The 8,934-nt window shown below is 36.9% G+C and overlaps 1 protein-coding gene across 2 annotated transcripts in view; it reads right to left on the reverse strand.

Moving 5' to 3' along the window:
* The window catches only part of FNDC3B (fibronectin type III domain containing 3B), a 371,182-nt gene that overhangs the window by 223,157 nt on the left and 139,091 nt on the right, over window positions 1–8,934 (reverse strand). The gene's annotated exons all lie outside the window — the stretch shown is intronic.

The following is an 8,934-nucleotide window of genomic DNA, read 5'->3' on the forward strand; positions in this document are numbered from 1 at the left end:
AAAAAAAAAAAAAAAAATTCAGCTAGGCATGGCAGCACACACACCAGTAGTCCCAGCTACTCGGAGGCTGAGGCAGGAGGACTGTCTGAGCCCAGACATTCAAGGTTGTAGTGAGCTGTGATCACACCACTGCACTCTAGTACAGGTGACAGAGCAAAACTCAATCTCTAAAAAAACAAAACCAAAAACATGAGAAACTGTCAAGGCCTATGTAAAAGTATCTATCAGTAAAATAGGTCAAAGTTATGGAAATCATTAGTTATATAAACATAAGCACAGAGATTACACCAACAGGTAACTAAAAATGCGTGAAGGATCTAAACTTTTCTCTCCAAAGCAACCCTACTCCATGAATTCTAAAAATTTCTGAAATTATCCTAGAACTATTTAATACAATAGTATTTTACATGTAAAAAACTAAATGAATGGCCAGGTGCAGTGGCTCATGCCTGTAATCCTAGAACTCAGGGAGGTTGAGGTGGATAGATTGCCTGAGTTCAGAAGTTCGAGACCAGCCTGAGAAAAAGCAAGACCCCCATCTCTAACTAAAAACAGAAAAACTAGCCAGGCATTGTGGCAGGGGCCTGTAGTCCCAGCTTCTTGGGAGGCTGACACAAGAGATCGTTTGAGCTTGCTTTGAGCTATGATGCCAAGGCACTCTACCAGGGTGACAAAGTGAGACTCTGTCTCAAAAAAAAAAAAAAAAGAATGATTATTATAAAAGACTTTAGCTAAGAATATCTACTTAGAAGAAATCTTTCTAAAAATGACATAAAATACCAATTATCTTACCCATCAGCACAGGTTCATCATATATGTTGGCGGACCTCTATTTGCTTCTACACCTCAATCTTCTTCCTCACTGTGGTCTCCCTGTCTCCTCACACTTCTTTCCCTCACTGTAATCTCACATGGACATAAGCAAACAACATGAAGGGCAGCAGCATTCAATCTCATCCTAGTGTCCAGGCATCCCATTGCACATGTAGTTGCGAATATTTCACCACCAGCTCTACAGGAAAGATGGGTTGTGGGAGGATGGAGCAGTAGACTGTAATGTTTAATAACTTCCTTGGTATAAATATTCCCATAGCAGCCAATCTCAGCCCACCAACATGACTTCATGGAACACAGAACTGGGGAAAGATACACAGCAACACAGAATTTCCACATACATCTACGTAGTTTTCACCATACAAATATAAGACATGTTAAAAGCTTTAAGAGCACAGATAATAGCAATGTGTAGTAAAATAACCAGGCAGTGGTATTTATCACCTCTGTTACTCAGTATAATTTAAATTGAAAGCTTGCATATTTTATTGTTTAATAATGGCCATAATTAACAATCAACTCACAAAATACTTGAAAATTAAACAGTGAGTTCTCCCATGATGGTACAAGTCATCACCAGCATGCCACTGACACCATCTGCTAAGTTCTGCTCCGTCCTTACAGAGCACAGGTGCTACAGAATGGCAAGGAGATGTCAACAGCTTCCCTGGAGCCCATAGCTTCAAAATAGCGGGAATCAAAATGGACACTGTAGCTCACACCTGCAATCCCAGCAGCTCAGGAGGCTGAGGTGGGAGGATTGTTGAAGCCTAGGAATTAGAGGTCACCATGCACTAATATCATACCACTACACTACAGCCTGCTGAGAGAGCAAGATCCTGTATCTAAAATAAATTTAAATTTTTAAAAAATCAAAAGAGCAGGAATCAGAGTAAATGATCACTCTTTCAGAGAGGTGTGATTCAAAGCAATTTATAAAAAAATTTACAAGACTATAGTGAAAAGATCTCATGCACTATGGAATGAGTGAAAAATACATGCAAATCTCGGTTGCTGGCATTAATTAGTGGTATGCTCTCAGGCCAAAGCCAATCAGTCTGTCTACACCCTAGGTTGTATGCTGTATACTGAATGTGCACTTGTGGGCCACACAAACAGGATTAGCCCTCCTGGAGTATCTATTCTAGAGCGCACATGATGTAATATTGGAGGACCTTGCTTTCCTCAAGTATGAAATGGGCTAGCCCCTATTCTAATCCTGCAGCGCTACTGGGATAATTAAATGAGGAAATGAACAAGGCGCAAAGAACACTCTTCTTCACTATGTCAATGTGATTTTATTTAAAAAAAAAAAAAAAAAAAAGCAAGTGACAACAACGACACCTTCAATCTTTTTTCATTGTCTCCTCTGCTAAAGATCTAAAAAACAATAGAGATGAGTGGATCCCCCAAATTCTGGACCATCTGACTAGGTATATTAAGAGATGACTACTGAGAATACCAAGAGTTCTTATAGGTCCCAATTCTTTAACCATTACCTTAGTCAAAATTACTTTTCAGAGAAAAATGAACACAAGATATTTAATGGATCTAAATTCCTGAGAGCAGGTAACAAGCAGATAGTGACAAGACCACACGTACCGCTGCCCCTGACTACAGTGGTAAGGACGCTGCAGCGACAGGAGGCTGGACAACATGCTCTCCAGCAATCCCTCAAGGGCTAATTCAGCATTAATCTATCACAAAATGGATAGCTTTAAAATGCTATATTTCTTCACCAAGGTAAAGCATATTTGGAGAAGACTACTCTTACTCTCTTGGGGGTAAGAAGTTCCTCAATTCTCAATATATTTATATGCAGAGCATTTTAGGCCTTTCATACATAAAAGATTACACTTCTATAGTCACAGTGGTCTTAACTCCCATCTATCTAGAAATAGAAATATCCTCAAAAGAATAAAAAGAAGCACTTCTTAAGAAAATAAAATAAAACAAAAAAATCTCTCCTCATAGTTAGTCAAAGTATTTTCTAGCACATGTATATGTTGTAATATTCCTGGATTTGGGAATTTAATGTAATACATGAAAACTATGGCACAAGTTAAGTGACTTTCGAGTCACATAAGTAAATGTACGGGAGCTTCTTCTTGATACTTGTAAACATTGTTCTATAATGTGAACATCTTTATGAGATGACCTCTGAAATGGAATCTCACTTGTAGAAAACAAAATAAGAACTCTGATATGACCTTAGAACTAAAATGTAGTGTAGTAAAAAACAAAGATTCGCCTCTACTCTACATGGTACAGTATAAAAATTCAATCTAGTACAAGTTGATAAGATGCTGCAATTATATTCATAGAACAACAAACTGTAATTTAATGTAAAACATATTCAATTATAAAAATGAAAAATGTTAAGCTATTCAACAGACTCATTTACACTCTCAATGTCAATGAAAGAATTTGTTTACTTCACCTTGCCTGGAAATGACACTCCTCCCCTGACAAAACATTAATTGACATAAAGAATTCACCTTTCAGGAGGCGTCTCTTATAGCAGCTAGAATACAAATATTCCTGGGATATTTTGAAAAAACTATAATACTTAAGAATAAGGTGAGCAAATTTTACTAACTGAAATCCTTAATACAATGTTCAATGTAATGAGACAGAAAATATTCTTTCCTAAAATTTACAACCTGCCAAGAACAGTGGCTCATGCCTGTAATCCTAGCATTCTGGGAATCCGAGGCAGATGGATTGCCTGAGCTCAAGAGCTCGAGACTAGCCTGAGCAAAAGCAAGACTCCATCTCTAAAAAATAGTCAGGCACCGTGACAGGCATGTGTAGTCCCAGCTACCCAGGAGGCTGAGGCAGGAGGACTGCTTAAACCCAAATAGGTTGAGGTTACTGTGAGCGACACCATGGCACTCTACCAAGGGTGAAAAAGTATAATTCTGTCTCAAGAAAAAAAAAAAAATTAACAACCTAAAATTCATCTATTTTCAGGAACTGGAAATAAAGGCAGTAATTTTTCTCTCTAAATCACTACACAAATCACCCAACAGAATAATACACCCTTGTACCTTTTTTAAGTAAAACAGGAAGAAGAAAATCTAGTAAAAGTTCCAAGTAGAGTCCACTGTATATGGACTCTCATAGGAATCATATGCAGACTATTTGTGAATTTTGTTTTATACCACACAAAAAAGATATGGATGCCCTTCATTTTCTCGTCTTGCCTAATTGTATTGGCTAGAACTTCCAGCACTATATGGTGACAGAGGACAGCCTTGTCTGGTTCCAGCTCTAAGAGGAAAAGCTTTCAGTTTTACTCCATTCAGTAAAATATTAGCTGTGGGTTTGTCATAGATAGCTTTGATCAGTTTAAGAAATAAGTCACCTATGCCTATACTCCTAAGTGTTCTAATTAGAAAGGGATTCTAGATTTTATCGAATGCTTTTTCTACATCTCTTGAGAAGATCATATAATCTTTGGTTTTCTTTCTGTTGATACAGTGAATAATGTTTATACACTTATGTATATTAAACCAGCCTTGCATCCCTGGGATGAAGCCTACTTGATCATGATGTATGACTTTTTTGATAATGAGCTATATCTATTGGCAAGGGTTTTGTTGAGAATTTTTGCATCTATATTGATTACTGGAATTGGTCTGAAATTCTTCTTTTTAGTTGGGTCTTTTCCTGGTTTTGGTATCAGAGTGATGTTTGCTTCATAAAACATGTTGGGGAAGATTCCTTTCTCCTCAATTTTTTGGAATTATTTCTGCATTATAGGGATAAGCTCTTCTTTGAAGCTTTGATAGAATTCTGGTGGGAAGCCATCCGAACCAGGGCATTTGGGGGGGCAGGGGCAGATTTTTTATTGTTTCTTTGATCTCAGTGCTTGAAATTGGTCTGTTCAGGAGATCTATACCGTCTGGGCTAAGTCTAGGGAGGAGGTGTGATTCCAAATATTGATCCATTTCCTTCACATTGTCAAATTTCTGGGCATAAAGTTTCTGGTAGTACTCAAAGATAATCTCTTGTATCTCAGTAGCATCCGTTGTTATTTCCCCTTTATCATTTCTGACTGAGGTTACTAGAGATTTTACTTTTTTATTTCTAGTTAGTCTGGCCAAAGGTTTATCTATTTTATTTATTTTTTCAAAAAACGAACTCCTTGTTTCATTAATTTTCTGAATGATTCTTTTGTTTTCAATTGCATTAATCTCTGATTTAATTTTGGATATTTCTTTTCTTCTGCTAGGTTTAGGCTTATATTGTTCTTCTTTTTCCAATTCCATCAGATAGCTTATGAGTTTCTTGATGCACTCTCTGTTTTTTGAATGTAGGCTTATAAAGTCCTGTTTTCCTCTCAGGACTGCTTTTGCTGTATCCCATAGGTTTTGGTAGGTTGTGTCGTTGTTATGCTTAAGGAAGTTAATAATTTCCTTTTTTATTTCTTCCTGCACCCATTCAGCATTAAGATTGTTTAACTTCTGTGAAGGCAAAAAGTAAAAACCTAATAATCACATGTATATGTAAAAATTAAAAAAAAAGATAATGCTTTTACCCTATTTCTTCACACTTACTTTTTTTCCTTAATAAATTAAGCAAGATTTGCTTTTAGGTTACTACTAAGTTTTTAAAATATTAAATTGTCCCTATTCAAAGCAGTAAACTTCCTCTAGCACAAAAACAACAGTAAAAGAAGATCAAAATATGACATCTCTCAGCACTTGAGCCTCTAAAGTATTACTTCCTAATATCTAGGTTTTTTAAATTTCAGATTAATACGAGGGCACAAACAATGTCTGCGTTTGTTAGGGTAAAGTCTGTGTTTTAGATGTGTCCTGAACCTAGGATGTGTGCCACATACCCTTACATTGTGCCCATGAGGTGGGGAGAACACCAATCCCCCCTCCTCACCGCTTCCCTTTCCCCTCCCAACTTGAATTAAACTGAGTTTTTCTGATGTGTGGGTGTCTATTAGTTCATCTACTGGCTTCACATTAATGTTGAATACATTGGATACTTGCTTTTCCAATTCTTGTGACACTTTACTAAAGAGAAATGTTCTCCAACTCTATCCTAGTTAATAAAAAATATGTAAAGTCTCCATCTCTTTATGGCTGAATAGTATTCCATGATGTACATATATACCACAGCTTGTTAATCCATTCATGGGTTGACGGGCACTTGGGTGTTTCCAAATCTTAGTGATTATAAACTGAAATGTGATAAACATGCTTATAGTGTACTTAAAATAAAATTAATTTTATTCTTGTGGGTAGATGCCTAGTAATGGGGTTGTGGGATCAAATGGAACGTCTATTTTGAGTTCTTTTAGGATTTTCTATAGTTTCCCAAGAGGCTATATTAGTTTGCAATCCCTAGAACAGTGTAAAAGTGTTCCCTTCTCTCCACAGCCATGGCAGCATCTGCAGGTTGGGGACTTTGTGATGTGAGCCACTCTCACTGGGCTTAAGTGATAGAGTAGTTTTGATCTGCATTTCTCTGATAATTAGGGATGATGAGCATTTTTTCATGTTTGTTAAGCCTTTCATCTGTCTTCCTTAAAGAAGTTTCTTCTCATGTCTCTTGCCCAGTGATAGATGGGACTGTTTGCTCTTTTTTTGTGATTGATTTGAGTTCTCTGTCAATTCTAGTTATCAGCCCTTTGTCAGATTAGTAACATGCAAATATCTCCTGCCTTTCTAAAGGTTGTCTATTTGCTTTGGTTGTGGTACCCTTAGCTGTATAGAAACTTGAACATGTCTCATTTATTTATTTTTGATGTAAAAAAATATTTGACAGTAATGGCCAAGGAAGTTTTTGTCATAAAATCTTTTGACGTCATCAAGAGTTTTTCCCATACTTTCTTCCAGGACTTTTACTGTTTCATGTCTTAGATTCATATCTTATATCTTTCTTGAGTCAATTTTTCTAAATGGTAAAGGTGTGAGTCCAGTTTCAGTCTTTTACATGTGGTTATCCAATTCTCCCAGTACCATTTATTGAATAGGAATTCTTTTCCCAGTGTATGTTTTTGTTTCGTTTATCAAAGATCAGATGGCAGTAAGAGACTGGTTTCATCTCTTGGTTTTCTATTCACTTCCAAATATCTATGTGTCTATTTTTGTGCTAATACCATGCTGTCTGATGAGTGTCAACTTGTAATGTAGCCTGAAGTCTGGTAAGAGTCATGCCTCCACCTTTGTTTTATTACTAAGAACGGCCTTGGCTATATGGGTTTTTTTCTGGTTGGATACAAAACAAAAGAACTCTTTTTCCAAGTTCTTCAAAGTATGATGCCGATATTTTAATGTGGATTGTATTACATCTGTAGATTGCTGTGGGCGGTATAGACTTTTTGACAATGTTGATTCTTCCCAGCTAAGAGCTGAGTATATTCTAATTGTTAATGTCTTCTGCTATTTCTTTTCTTAGAGTTTCATAATTCTCTTTGTAGAGATTGTTCATTTCCTTTGTGAGGTATATTCATAGGTATTTCATTTTCTTTGAAGAGAATGTGAAGGGTATTACATCCTTGGTACCAATAACAACTAAGTTGAGGAACAAATGAAGGACACATTACCCTTCTGTACAAAGCTAATGATTTGTGGACACTGGCTTATACCCTGAGATGTAAACTATTTCTTGATCACTTTCAAGAGTATTGTGCTTGAATCTCTGGAGTTTTCTAGGTATAAGATCATAACATTAGCAAAAAGTGGGAGTTTGACTTCCTATTCCCCCATTTGGAGCCCTTAATATATTTCTCTTGTCTGACAACATGGACTAGAACAGTGGTTCTCAACCTTCCTAATGCCATGATGTATTTTCATTGTTACAAAGGGGTCACAACCCACAGGTTGAGAACCACTAGACTAGAACTTCTGGCACTATGTTGAACAGGACTGGCAATACAGGACATCCTTGTCTGGTTTAAGTGTTAAGTGGAAAAGCTTTAAGTTCTATTCCATTCGGTATGATATTGGCTGTGAGTTTGTTATAGATGGCTTCGCTCAGTTTTAGAAATGTGCCAGCTATGTCTATTGTCTATTAAGTGTTCTTTGTTCGAAAAGGATGTTGAATTTTGTCAATTTCGTTTTTGCATCTATTGAGAAGATCATATGATCTTTGATTTGCCTTCTATTTATATGGTAAATTACATTTAGGATTTGTGTAAGTTAAACCAACAGTGCATCTCTGGGATAAAGCCTACTTGATCATGATGTATAATTTTTTTTAATGTGTACCTATATTCTATTTACTAGCATTTATTATTTTTGCACTGACATTCATTAGTAAAATTAGGGTCCTTTCCTGGTTCTTGAATCAGAGTAATATACCATAGAACATGTTGGGGAAGACTCCTGTATTCTCAGAGTTTTAGAATAGGTTCTGTAGTATAGGTACAAGCTCTTCTTTGGAGGTTTGATAGAATTCTGGTGTGAAGCCATCTGGTCCAGGGCTTTCTTGTATTAAGAGCTTTTTTTAAAAATATTTATTTATTTATTTATTTATACAGAGTCTCACTATATCACCCTCAGTAGAGTGCCATGGTGTCAGAGCTCACAGCAACCTCAAACTCTTGGGCTTAAGTGATTCTCTTGCCTCAGTGTCCAAAGTAGCTAGGACTACAGGCGCCCCACCAAGGAGCTTTTATTTTTATTTATTAATTTTTTTATTTTGTCTGAGACAGAGTCTCACTTTGTCACCCTCGGTAGAGGGCCATGGCATCATAGCTCATAGCAACATCAAACTCTTGGACCCAAGTGATTCCCTTGTCTCAGCCTCCCAAGTAGCTGGGACTAGAGGCGCCCACCCCAATGCCTAGCTATTATTTAGAAATGGGGTCTCGCACTTGCTCAGGCTGGTCTTGAACCTGTAAGCTCAGGTAATCCACCCACCTCAGACTCCCAGAGTGTAGGATTACAGGCATTGGCCACCATGCCCAGCCTTCTTGGGAGCTTTTAAATTATTTCTTCAATTTCAGTGCTTGATATCAGTCTATTGATAACAAGAAATCGATTTCTTCCTGGTTAAGTCTAGGGAGAGAGTATGATTCTAGGTATTGGTCCAATTCTTCTACATTGTCAAATTTCTGGCCATAGATTTTTTTTT

Source organism: Otolemur garnettii, unplaced genomic scaffold, assembly GCF_000181295.1.
Source record: "Otolemur garnettii isolate 467f Iridium unplaced genomic scaffold, OtoGar3 scaffold00078, whole genome shotgun sequence".
Taxonomy (NCBI): Eukaryota; Metazoa; Chordata; class Mammalia; order Primates; family Galagidae; genus Otolemur; species Otolemur garnettii.